The sequence below is a fragment of the Talpa europaea genome (assembly GCF_964194135.1).
Source record: "Talpa europaea genome assembly, chromosome: 9".
In the NCBI taxonomy this organism is placed as follows: Eukaryota; Metazoa; Chordata; class Mammalia; order Eulipotyphla; family Talpidae; genus Talpa; species Talpa europaea.
The window spans coordinates 101,394,208-101,408,302 of NC_140076.1; positions in this window are offsets into that span (position 1 = coordinate 101,394,208).

Below are 14,095 nucleotides of genomic sequence, written 5' to 3' on the forward strand. Positions count from 1 at the left end.
TAATCATTCTTTCCTTTCATTTATATTCTTATCTATGAGCTTAACAGAATCAAATCCCATCCTAGTAAAATTTATATTTTATACAGAAAATATTTTATAAAATAACTTCACACAAGTTTAACTAATTCTCTAGAAAAGATGTTGCTGCCTAAAGCTACAGTGAAATTACATAGCAACAAACCTTCTTTAACGCAGGATAATTATTGTTCTGTGGTAATCTCAAATCCGAAATAGAATTACAATAAAGCATGTATATCACACTTGCCAAAATGAATTAATATTGCTTACTCTTTTGATTAAAAGATCAAAGATTTTTTAATCATGTCTTTGCACATTTTGTGTGTAATCTGCCGAATCCAAGAGTAAGTGATAAAAACCTATCATTTATGTAAATGTTCAGACGCTTGACAGTAATGAAGCCTGGATTAACTTTATGGAGGAATGAGAAGCACAAATATGTAATCTTCTCACATGCATGCAGAGGAGGATAATTCTCTTTTTTTTCCAATTGAGAGCCCTTTCTTGATGCAAAAATTATTTTAAGTTGCTTTTAGATCTTTATTTGCACATTGGCCTAGAGGACAGATTCCTAGAAAGAGTTGCTTTAAAGCTCAAGTAGAAACATGAGGAGCTGTGAAAGAATTGTATGGTAGAGATGAGTTTTCTCTGCTTTCAACAATAAAGATTAAATATTACTCCTTCAGGTACACTACATTTTTTTAGTATTAGAAGTCAGCTTTTGTTTCAAGGTATGCATTTTTTTGAAGTACCCTTCTGTTTCTATTTAATTAAGCAATTTGGCTGTTACAGGGGAAAGAACATAGATTTCAGAGTATGATTAATTTTAACTTGAATTCTGGCTCTGCAGAATTCAATATTGTGACTTTGAGCAAGGCGTTTTAGTTGTCTTCATTTCAGCGTCCTCATTTATAAAGGCTTAAAGAAATTGTTGTGAGGATTAAATTAGATAAAATATGTAAAGCATCTGGCAACATTTGTCGCTAAGGGGCAATTTGTTATCCTATCTGGCACTACCTATCTCATATCAGATTGTGATGATTATGTAGAGAACAACATTCCTATAGTCATTTTAGTTCTCTTTTAAATTACTTAAAATTTACATAATTTTAATTAGGAAACGTATAGAAGTATGTGAAGTAGCAATTACAAGTAGCAAGTACCCCCCTGCTCACCTGTAATTCCACTCCCCAGAGAACCACTTCTTAAATATTTAAATATCTTTAAATATCTTTTCAAACCATATCTGTGTGTACAAAAATATTTTAACCCATATTTATGGTAAATATATATGTATTTCTGAAGTCTGTTTGCCCTGCCCCACCCAGTAATATTTTCTGTGTATTTTACCAGGTACTACTCTATCTTCTTTTTCTTTCCTTTTTTTTTTTTTTGCTGTTTTTTCATTTTTTTTATTTTTAAACAATATTTGTTTCCCCCCACCCCCTCAGATTGAGTCCCCATAGAGTTTCCTTCCCCAATGCACCTGTGCACCATCACCTCAGTCCCCTGTGCTCCTCCCTCCCTCCCTCTGCTCCCTCTCCCTCCTCCTCGCCTGCAGGATGTCTCTGATTCATAATTATTCATTTTTGCTTTGTTGTGTTTTGTACTGTTACTGTTTTTTTACACTGATGTCTTATTTGGTTCCCCTATATTCCTGTTATAAGTGAAACCATCCGATGTTTTTCTTTTTCCTTCTGGCTTATTTCACTGAGCATAATTCTTTCTAGCTCAATCCATGTTGCTGTGAATGGCATGAGTTTATTTTTTTTGATTGCTGAATAATATTCCAATGTGTATATATACCACATCTTCTTGATCCAGTCATCTATTTTGGGCATTTGGGTTGTTTCCAGGTTTTATCTATTGTAAATAGTGCTGCAATAATCACAGGTGTACAGGTGTTCTTTTGAACAATGTTTTTGTGTCCTTTGGGTAGATCCCTAGGACTGGAATTGCTAGGTCATATGGTAGCTCCATTTTTAGTAGCCTGAGGAACCTCCAGACAGCTTTCCATAGTGATTGGACCAATTTGCACTCCCACCAGCATGTAGGAGAGTTCCTTTTCACCACATCCTCACCAACGTTTGTTGTTGCTTGTTTTTTTGATATGTGCCATTCTTACTGGTGTAAGGTGGTATCTCAGTGTGGTTTTGATTTGCATTTCACTGATGATAAGGGATGTTGAACGTTATTTTCATATGTCTGTTGGCCATTTGCATTTCCTCTTTGGAGAAATGTCTTTTAAGTTCTTCTGCCCATTTCTTGACTGAATTGTTTATTTTGTTTTTGTTGAGCCCTGTGAGTTCTTTGTAAATCTTTGTGATCAGTCCCTTATCAGTTGAATGGAGTGCGAAGATTTTTTCCCAATCAGTGTCTCTGATTGGGGTGTCTCTCTGTTTTGGTTAGTGTCTCTTTTGCTGTATAGAAGCTTTTCAGTTTGATGTAATTTTTCTTTTCTTTTTTTTAAAGGTTTATTTATTTATGCATACAAGAACTGGGATACAGGCCAGGTGTGTGGGAAGTGAAAGGATTCACCAGAGACAGAGTGGGAAACAGAGCAGGCAGATCTACTGAAATACTCTGCTGAAGGGAGCAGCGGGCAAGACAGGAGAGGTCTGCTGTGGCATGTGAGTAGCTCCCAGGCTGGGGATCTAACTCATGCTGCAGTGGCTGTGGACAGCTTCATAGGTTTTGTCTTAACCACTTGTGCCACCAGGGAGGCCCCTATTCTATCTTCTTTTTAAAAACTTTTTATTTTAAAGTGATTTCAAATGTTTAGAAAAGTTGCAAGAATAAAAATAGTACAAAGAACATTCAAATACTCCTTTTCCAGACTCATCTATTCTTTTTTTTTTTTTTTTTTTTTTTTTTTTAAAGAAATTTGGTTGTTTTTTGTTTTTTTTTTTTTTTTTTTATAGAGGCATGCTTTATTTATTTGTTTGCTGGGTTGTTTGTTTGTTTTGTTTATACATGCACTGGGTACAGTCAGAAGCGCGGGAGGGTGAGAGAATTCACCAGAGCCAGAGTGGGGAGCAGAGCAGGCAGAAGGACCGAAGTACACTGCTGAGGGGAGCAGCGGGCGGCAGGAGAGGTCTGCGTGCCATGTGGGACCCTCCTCCAGTGGCCGGGGAGCAGCTGGGGATCGAACCGGCGCCGCAGAGGCCGCGGGCAGCTTCGCAACCCAGCGCTCAACCGCTGCGCCACCAGGGAGGCCCCAGACTCATCTATTCTTAACATTTTATTCCATTTACTTTATTTCTCTCTCTCTCTCTCTCTCTCTCTCTCTCTCTCTCTCTCTCTCTCTCTCTCAGTAACTTAGGAATTTTGAAGGTAAAGCACTTCATGGTCCTCTATACTTATAATCTTGGTTGTGTGTTTTTTCTCATTAGTACATTCAACCTTGATATAATACTTTCATACACAAATTTGTATTCCAGTTTTGTCCATTGGTCCACTAGTTTTTTTATAACACTTTTTCTTCTCCAGTACAGAATCCAGTCAGGAATTGTATAGCATTGTCTTTTTTTTTTTTTACAGATTTATTTATTTATTTATTAATACGAGCATGGGTACAGTCAGAAGCGTGGGAGGGTGAGAGAATTCACCAGAGCCAGAGCAGAGAGCAGAACAGACAGACTGACGAAAATACACTGCTGAGGGGAGCAGCGGGCGGCAGGAGAGGTCTGCACGCCATGTGGGACCCTCACCCGGTGGCCAGGGATCGAACCGGTGCTGCAGAGGCTGGGGGCAACTTCGCAACCCAGCGCTCAACCGCTGCGCCACCGGAGAGGCCCTGCCATGTGTCTTTAACCTCTTTCCATCTAAACCTTTTTATAACTTTGTCTTTCATGATATTGACATTTTAAATATAATTTTCCTAACCCTTTTGTGTAGAATGTCCCTCATTTACATGTTTTATAAAATATGGAATAAATATGAAAATATATCGCAATTATATTTCATGTTTCAAAGACCTTCCTTTAGATCCTGTGATTCACTATAAATATTTAGGTATGCTTTCTTCTAATTCTCTTATAATTGCATGTTTTTACAGTCTGTTCCATCAACTGATGGATAAGCAAATGTGGCATATTCATATAAAAGCATGTTTTTCTGCTATAAAGATGAATGAAGTGCTGTAACATTGGTGTACCTTAAAACAATTTGCTAAGTGAAAGAAGCCAGGCACAAAAGACTACGTTTTAAATTCATTTATATGAAATGTCTGGGGTAGGCAAATTCATAGAGACAGAAAGCAGATTAGTGCTTGCCAGGAGCTAGAGGGCTAAGGAGTAATTGCTTAGTGGATACAGTTTTCTTTTTTTGTGATAAAATTGTTCTGGAACTAGATGATGGTGATGGTATATATACACCATCTAGTATATGTATTATAAATTGTATATTAAAATAGTAATTTTTGTTATATATATTTTATTATAATATAGTATTAAATTGATACTTTTACAGTTGACTTAAGAAATTAGATAAGAATCCATTTCAATTTGTTTTTCAGCTGACTAGTCAGTTGCCACAGTATTCATATGATTAATCTGTTTTGATTTACTGACTTTAAATACCTCTTTTTGTCATGCTCTATATTCTCATATACATTTGACTCTTTTTCAAAACTTTCTGTTCACACCTACAGTTCCGTCTGCCTCTCCCTATACCAGTATCATATTGTTTTATATAACATAGCTTTAGACTATGTTTTGATATTTTGTAAGACCAATTCCCTTCTTCAGTTCTTCACTCATACAACTCTTCCTTTTTAGAGTTTTCCTAGAAATTTTTGTATGTTTATTATACAAGATAAATATTAAAATATTTATTCAAGTTCCTTATTAAAACTGTCAAGATTCATTAATAGGCTTCATTTTTTAGGTTAACATCAAAATCGAATGGAAAGCACAGAGTTCCTATCGCCCCAGGCTCTGCACATACACAACCTTCTTACTGTCTGACACCAGAATGGTAGTTTGTTATAATCCATCAAGCTCACTGACACTTCACTATCACTTCAGTCCATAGTTCATGGTAGGGTTCATTCTTGGTGTTGTATATTCATTCTATTACTTTTGACAAGAGTTTTATAACATGTATCCATCATTGTAATATCATATAAAATAGTTTCACTACCCTACAAATCCTCTGTGCACTGCCTTTACATCCATTTCTCCTCCCAACCCCTGACAACCACTAATAATTTTACTGTCTATTGCTTTGCTTTTTTCGGAATGTTGCATTGTTGGAACACAGCATGTAGCCTTTTCAGAGTAGCTTCTTTCACTTAGTAATATGCATAGTTTCGTCCATGTCTTCATCGCTTAATAGCTCCTTTTCTTTTCTTTTAATACTGGATAATATCCCATTGTCTAGATGTCTAGATCCATTCCCCTGCTAAAGAACACTTTGGTCGATTCTAGGATTTGACAAATGTTCCAAGATGCTGTATGCACCCATGTGCAGGCTTTTGTGTGGACATAAACTTTCAAATCTTTTGGATAAATACCAAGGAGTATGATTGCTGGATAATATGGAAAATATGTGTTTAGTTATATAAGAAACTGCCAACTTGCTTTCCAAAGTGACTGTGCCATTTTGTATTTCCACCATCAATGAATGAGAGTTCTTGTTCTACATCCTTGCCAGCATTTGATGTTGTCAGCATTTAGGATTGTGGCTATTCTAATAAGTGTATAGAGGACTATTAGAATTTTGATTATAGAATTTATCATCTAATTTGGAGTTAGCACTCCATCACTCAAATCTTCTTCTGTGCTTGTCAGTGGAAATTTAGAATTTTTTCACAAAAGCCTTGTATATTTTTGTGAAATTTATTTTATTTATAAATTTATTCTATCTGATAAAATGATTTCACTTACATTATCTAAATTTCTTTTTGTCTAACAATTGTTGATTTTTATTTCTTTTGTACTGATTATTGAACTCTGATTATAGCTGGCATGATATAATTATAATAGTAATTTGTCTCCTTCTTTCCAAATTCATATTTCTTGTATGTGTGCATTCTTGAGAACTTCTCATACTACACATTCTTCTTTCATCCATCTGGCATGAATTCAGCTCCTTCCTTTTTAGCTGTGATCATATCTATTTCTGCATTCCAGACTTTTATCCAGAACTTGAGACTCATATATTTATTCATTCAACAAATATTTATTGACTCCTTAATGTGTGCTAGGCCCTGATCCAGATATATCTCCTGGGATTATAAAACAACAAATTCCTGCAAAGAAAACTTCTACTTATAAGCGAATAGCACAGTTATTTGTTTAAGTTTTTTTTTCTTTAAAGATTTATTTATTTATGCATACAAGAACTGGGGTACAGGCCAGAGTTGTCAGGGGTGAGAGGATTCACCATAGGCAAAGTGGGGAACAAAACAGGCAGACTGACTGGAATACACTGCTGAGGGGAGCAGCAGGTGAGACAGGAGAGGTCTGCTGCTCCATGTGGGTATCTCCCTGGCCGGGGATCGAACTCGTACTGCAGTGGCTGCAGACAGCTTCATAGGTTGCATCTTAACCCCTTATGCCACCAGGGAGGCCCAAATTTGAGTTTTAAAAGATGATGCATCTATTACAAAGAACTTAAAGTTCCCAAATTATTTATAAGTTATGCCCAAACTATAATTTATCAACATCCTGGAATGTATCTTGATGCTTCCTATAGTTCTTTGAGCCTGCAAGCCCTTTCTACATGCTTAAATTTCAAATGTGTGGCAAAGAACTCAAAAATGTAATATCTTATCAAAAGGATGTATGCTATTAACTGTCATTAGGATTTAAGCTGGTGATCCCAAATAAATGTGATAAATCATATGCTTGCATAGTTAACCTTTAGATTTTAATTTGAAGATTAAAAAGATTTTTAATACTTTTCCACTGGCTTATTTTGATGATTTTGCTAAAGTCAGATGAAACTCAACTTCCTATCTCTATCATATTGTAGAACTAGTGGTAGTATTAAAAGAAAAACCTTAAGAGTTTAGGAAGCAAGAAGGCATCTAGAATGGTCCAGAAAATAGGAAGACAAGTTGTTTGGTTAATCTGTAAGGAAAAAAAGTCAACAGACCAAGATTTAGTTCCAGATCTGCCAGAGTGAGTTATGTGATTTTGGGGAAGTTACAGCCCTTTTCTCCAGCTGTAAGATAAAGATAAGTGTACTTGCTTCTCTATTTTAGAGGAATATAAGGAGAATAAATAAGATAATATATGGAAATCTTTAAGCTACTTGTTATTGCAGAATGTTCAAAAATGTTACCTAGTTAAAGCCCCTTTTCAGTTCAAAAGGTTTTACCTGGGGTGTTCCTACAGGTAGATATCTGTATAACAGAAATCAAAGGTTACAAAGTGCTCTATTAAAAATATTTATTAATATAAAGCACTTTATTATATACTCTAATAATAAAGACTAAAATGGAGAAAATTGTATTGACTATCAGTTATTTCTTTATAATAAAGTATTATGGGCACATGGGACTTTCTAGAAACAATGCCAAGTGATAAGAAAGCTATAAATAACAATATAATTTAAGCCTCTTCTTAACTTCTGCACACTTAGAAGTGTTGATTATCAGGGAGAAACAAAGAAAAAACATTAATTATTTTACTTTAAAATTGGGCAAGACAGGAGAGGTCTGCTTCTCCATGTGGGTTAGCACCCTGGCTGGGAATGGAACTCACACCATCACGGTGGTAGCGCTAAGACTTAATCCCTAGGGCACTAGGGAGGTCTGAAGAGGACCTTGATTATATTCATAAATAGAAACGAGGTACAAGTTTTAGGTGCAGTGTGAAAATTAAACAAAAATATGCTGCTTTTGAGCACTAGAGAATGTAGGGCCTTTAGTCAGCAAAAAAAAAACATTGGTTAAGCACCTAACAGAGGCTTAACACATTACATGCTTGTTTTTAAAATAGAAGAAATCTATAGCTTGATTTAATTACTGTTTTTTAAATTTCTTGACTCATATAAAATTCCCCTTTAGTGTTTTTCTTCTTCACTAACAATTTATAAGTGCAATCAGTTATTAGCAAATATAACCTAAAATACTTAAAATTATTCCCATTTTTAATACAATTTACTAAAATCTATTCTCATATCTTAGGGGGAAAACAAAGTAATGAGTCTTTATTACTTCTTAAATGGTTTCAGAGAAATAAACTCTTGAAAGTTCCTTTACTTCTTTTTCTTTTCAGATGAAGTACATCCTGTCTGAACAGAATCACTAGCAAACTAAAGGCAAGATTTTCATGGTAACTGAATTTAAATTACATTAAAACGATAGTTCTGAATATATCAGATGATGGCCTTCAGTATAACAGAACAAGAACCCTCAAGCCACAGTCACTATTGAATATGTGTTAAATAGAAAGCTGTGGCTTTTACTATTGGTCAGTGTGTGAGAATTAGAAATGCTTAGACTTTCTTTTAAAAAAAAAAAGTTTTATTTATTTTTATACAAGAACTGGGGTACAGGCCAGAGGTGCGGGGTTGGGGGTGAGGGGATTCACCAGACAGAGAGGGGAACAGAACAGGCAGTCAGACCGTAGTACACTGCTGAGGGAAGCAGCAGGCGAGACAGCGGAGGTCTGCCCTACCATGTGGATATCTCCCTGGCTGGCCGGGAATCGAACTGGCCCTGCAGAAGCTGCAGACAGCCTCACAGTGCTGCGCTCAACCCACTGTACCACCAGGGAGGCCCCAGAAATGCTTTGACTTTCAATAAACCCAATCTTAGAGCTGATGAGTACAATTATTTGTACTTGATAACTCAGTTTGTAGAACAGTTGTATGATAAAAGAAACATTTTAGGGCCTCCCTGGGGGTGCAAGGGGTTAAGACGTAACCTATGAAGCTCACTACAGCCGCTACAGCACGAGTTCGATCCCTGGCCAGGAGGTGACCCACATGGTGCAGCAGACCTCTCCTGCCTCACCCACTGCTCCCCTCAGCAGTGTACTTCAGTCAGTCTGCCTGTTCTGTTCCCCACTCTGTCTCTGGTGAATCCTCTTGCCCCCCAAAACTCTGGCCTATACCCCAGTTCTTGTATGTATATGTAAATAAATCTTTAAAAAAAAATTAAACGTTTTATATAGCTTTTTAAAGATTTATTTATTTATGTATACAAGAGCTGGTGTGTAGGCCAGAGATATGGGGGGCCAGAGAAAGAGTTGGGAGAAGAACAGGAAGAATGACTGAAATACACTGCTGAGGAGAGCGCAGGCAAAACAGGAGAGGTCTGCTGTGCCATGTGAGTCAGCTCCCTGGCTGGGGATTGAACTCGGTGCTGCAGTGGCTGCCTGTAGTTTCATAGGGCTGAGACATAACCCCTTGTGCCACCAGGGAGACCCCTTATTTAGTTTTAAAGAAATTGTTGGTCTATGTATTAAGCTTTGCTGAAATTGAATAAGGTTTGTTCCCTTTGGTGCTATTTTCCCTAAAAATCAGACAACTCAGGGAACATCATATCAAGATTTCTGGGATAATTTTCTTATAGAATGGAGTAGAGGCTTTTCACTTACTTTCTCCAGGCATCAGCTTCTTACAGACCTGTTAGAATAAAATGTCTCCCATCTGGGCCTCCCTGGTTGTGCAAGGGGTTAAGACACAACCTATGAAGCTGTCCCATGCAGCACGAGTTTGATCCCCAGCCAGGGAGCTATCCATAGGGCGCAGCAGACCTCTTCTGTCTTGCCCCCTGCTCTCCTCAACAGTGTATTGCGGTCACTCTGCCTGTTCTGTACGCCACTCTGTCTCTGGTGAATCCTCCCACCCTCTGCAACTCTGGCCTGTACCCCAGTTCTTGTATGCATAAATAAATAAATCTTAAAAAAAATTTTAAACAAATTAAAGAAAACTTCTCCCATCAGTGGAAGAAAAACAGCAACAGCAGTACTGTGTTTTCTTTGGTATTAATTTATTTCCAGCTAACCAGTAACAAAGAAGTATTTTGGCAGTGTTGGGATAAAATGTCTATGTCAAGTTAGTTTTTTTTTTTTTTTTTTTAAAGAAATGTTTATTGAGGGGAGCTTCCCTAGTGGCCTAGGGGTTAAACTCAGCACTATCACCACTATGACCTGAGTTCGATCCTAGTCCAGGGAACTAACTAACATATGGCATAGCTGATCTCCTGTTTTACCTGCTTCTCCCCTCCGCAGTGTATTTCAGTAGATCTGCCTGTTCTGCTCCACAATCTGTCTCTGGTGAATCCTCTCACACCCTCTCCCCTATATTTCTGGCCTACACCTCAGTTCTATGCAAAAATAAAATCTTTTTAAAACAAAAAGAAATGTTTACTGAAATAACATTGGTTTATGACATTATAAATGTTTCAGGTGTACAGCATTAGAAATCAGCGTCTCTATATGGTATATCAGGTTCACCACTCAAAGTCTAATTCCATTTTTCACCAGACAATTGGCCAGTTTTGCCTGAATTACCATATCTCTTCCCCCATCCCTTCTGCTAACTACTATTTGTTCGTCTCGTCTAAGAGTTTGCCTTTGTTTTATTTGTTCACCCTTTTGTTTCTTTATCTTTCTCCACATACAAAGAGGAATTATAGGGTGTTTGTCCTTCTACAGTGGACTTACTTCACTTAGCATGATACTTCAACAAAGAAGTATTTTTATGATCACTGCAGAGAAAATAGAGCAATGACAACCACAGGTAGAGAAAACTTCTGTAGAAGTAAAAGGGACAGAAGGGGAAGGACAGATATGCTCTGGCCACTAGGAGGTGTGTACAGTAAGAACCACTTATTTTTTTTTTTTAAGATTTATTTATTTATGCATGCAAGAGCTGCGGTATAGGCCAGAGGTGTGGGGGGTGAGAGAATTCACCAGAGACAGAGTGGGTAGCGGAACAGGCTGATCTACTGAAATACACTGCTGAAGGGAATAGCGGGCAAGCCAGGAGAGGTCTACTGTGCCATGTGGGTAGCTCCCTGGCTGGGGATCGAACTCGTGCTGCAGTGGCTGTGGACAGCCTCATAGTTTGCGTCTTAATCCCTTGTGCCACCAGGGAGGTCCAAGAACCACTTATTTAGCATCTACTCTGTCTCGTTCTGCTGTATTATCTCTAGTCCTGTATTTCCAACCACATGTTGTATATCACTACTTGGGTATCTCACAGGCACCTCAAACTCTGCCTCTCTAGAACAGAATTTGTTATCTTTCCCATGAAACCTCCTGCTTTCCCAGTGTTCTCTCTCCCTAGGGCAACACTAGCCACTCAGATACCCAAGTGAGAGACCGTTATGTTACCCTTTGTCCCTTACACTCTTCATTTGCTTTCCTGTCTCCCTCTCCTGTAGATAACACTTTCTCAACTACTTAATAATGTACTTAATAATGCTCAAATTAATTTACTCCTCTTCCTTCCTCTACTTAGATGTAGACGACACCTGTCTCTGAATAATAATAGGTCCCTAACTAGTTTCCTTATTTCACTCCAGTCTTACCTTATTCATGCTCCATACGGCAGCCACAGTGCTATTTCCAAGTTTAGATCTAATTATGTCATTCATTCTGTTTAAGACCCTATAGGGGTTCTTCATTATTCTCAGGTTAAAGCACTTGGTAAATATTTGTTGAATGAATTATCTCCTTGCATCAGAAGGACAACATTAAGATAACATTAGTATTCCATTTATCAGGTAAGGGCATGAAGGCTGAAGTGAAGAAATAGGGTCATGTCAAATGGCCAAGTTTGTCTGACGCCTGAGGCTGTGCCATGTCCATGTCATACTGCCCATCCTTTGTCAGAACATGGCCTTTTCAGGTAGATGGTAACATACTGGTTGGTTACCTAGTTTGTTTATGCCGGTCATGCACAAGTAAACAATCTCTGATTCCTACAGCCAGTGTAGTAATTGCTTTAAAGAATTACCTTGTACTACAGCAAAAGTGTGCTTAACCAGAAACTTCCATTAAGCAGAATTTTATTTTGAGAGCACACTGAATAAAGACATTGTAAACTTTTAGGCAAAACAGTCGTGCAATCAAAAACAAGCTGATAGGAATTTGTGAAGCAGTTTTTAAGCTACAACTTGGAATCTTTACACATTGAGCTTGTCAGCTGGTCTCCTACAACATGTATAATAATAATGAAATAGAGATTTTGCCCAGAGCATCGCTTGGCACTTGTAGTTATTCAGTAAATATTTGTCAAGTGAATGGTTAATAAAGGAGGAAAAACTCGTTTTTTATAGTGTCATAATCTCCTACAGTATGTACAAAGGAAAAAGATAAACATATATTTTAGCTAGGTTTCCCATTACAAAGGTCAAAACAAACATTTTCTTATTCTTACTAAACTAGAAAATTCATTCAATCAAAACAACTAATTTCTCAAATATTTTAATAAAATATACATATAATCTAATTTTTTTAAAAATCAAAACATTTTAACATTTGTTTTTAACTGAATTGAGTGATATATAAAAAGAAGATTGACATAGTTATTTGAAAAGCAAGTTTTGGACTTATTTACAGATGTTAAATATCAGAGTTGTCCCAGTATACATTAATATATTAGAGTCCCTCTTGGACATCTTTTCCCTAATTCTCACAATTATATATGCTGGTGTTGTTACCTAATACATAATAAATTTTTGTTGATTTATTGATCTGTTTTTATTGAGGTGACATTGGCCTAAAAAATTATGTATTTGTAAGAATTACAAGTTCACACTTCTTCAAATGCATGTTAACCATACCACACCCACCGCCACAGTATCAAGAACCTTCCACCACACTTCATTGAACCCCTTTACCTCTTCCTCCCACCTACCCTGCTCGGGTAACCTCTGGTAACCTCTGCTGTTAGAGTCCAATAACTGTGATCATTTTAACCTCTAACCTAAAACAAAAGTAAAATATCCTGATTTTTCTGGGTAAAATGTGCATGGAGAATGTAAGAATCCCCAAAAAAGGTATCACTTAAATTGCATGTATCACAAACTCTATTTCTAGGTCTTTATTTTTATAATGAAAAAATTGCACTTCTTATATTGTCTTCAATGTTTAATGCATAGAACTCCAATGTGAAGAATGTATTACTAAGAATTTAAAGTTGTACAACTCAAGGCAATTCAATCATATCTCTCTTTTAAAACAAAACAAGTCAAATCTTTATTTGTGTTATTGGTCATGATGTCTGATCTGCTGTCAGGTCATGCTGTAAACAGGAACATAAAAATCAGGCATCGGGGAGGGAGGAGCTAAGCTTGGGTTCCCATTACAGTGAAATTTTGATGGTTTTGATACACTGACAACTTGTTCCATTACTGCTTATTTACTCCCTAGTAAGGAATGTAGGTTCAGTGTAACACACTGCATCTAACAATCTGTTAATTGTATTTAGTGAAATTTTTAATACTAAATTGTATTTAGTGTATTTAGGGAAATTTAGTGTATCACCAATACCAAGGATTTCTGCTGGAAATTAATCACATCAAGATGAAATTATTTGAAGACTAAGAGTTTTGCTATTTTAATAAAAAAATTGTTATCTACCATGGCACAATATTGGCACACTTGGAAAATCCAGGAGGTGAAAATGATATTTAGACCAATATAGATTTTTCACAACCCTTCTTTGACAGGATATATGGGCTTCTGGGGACTCTTACAGCTGTTCTGGACATTGACCTTGGCTAGCAAAGAACAATGTCATACATCCTTCTGCTTGGGAACCTCTCTTCACTGATTCTTGAATCACAAGTAGAGCAGCCACGATTAGCTTGGCTTAGAAGTACATTTCCACAACAATTTTTATAATGGGAAGAAGAGTTGCATGCACTATGTATCTATGCAAATTCACTTTCTCTTCGTGCGTGACGGCATTTAGTGCAGGAGCATACATCCAAGGCTGCTTTTCCTCTCTGGGTCTCTGAGGGTCACACTTCCTTCCTGCAGTAAAGTGGGGTGAGAATCTCTCAGAATCCACTCTGCTTTCCTGCCTTTTTTTTTTTTCACTCCCAGTGAGATATGCAATAGATCAAACTCATTCCCATTGTTGATGTGTTCAGCTTTCCTTTCCC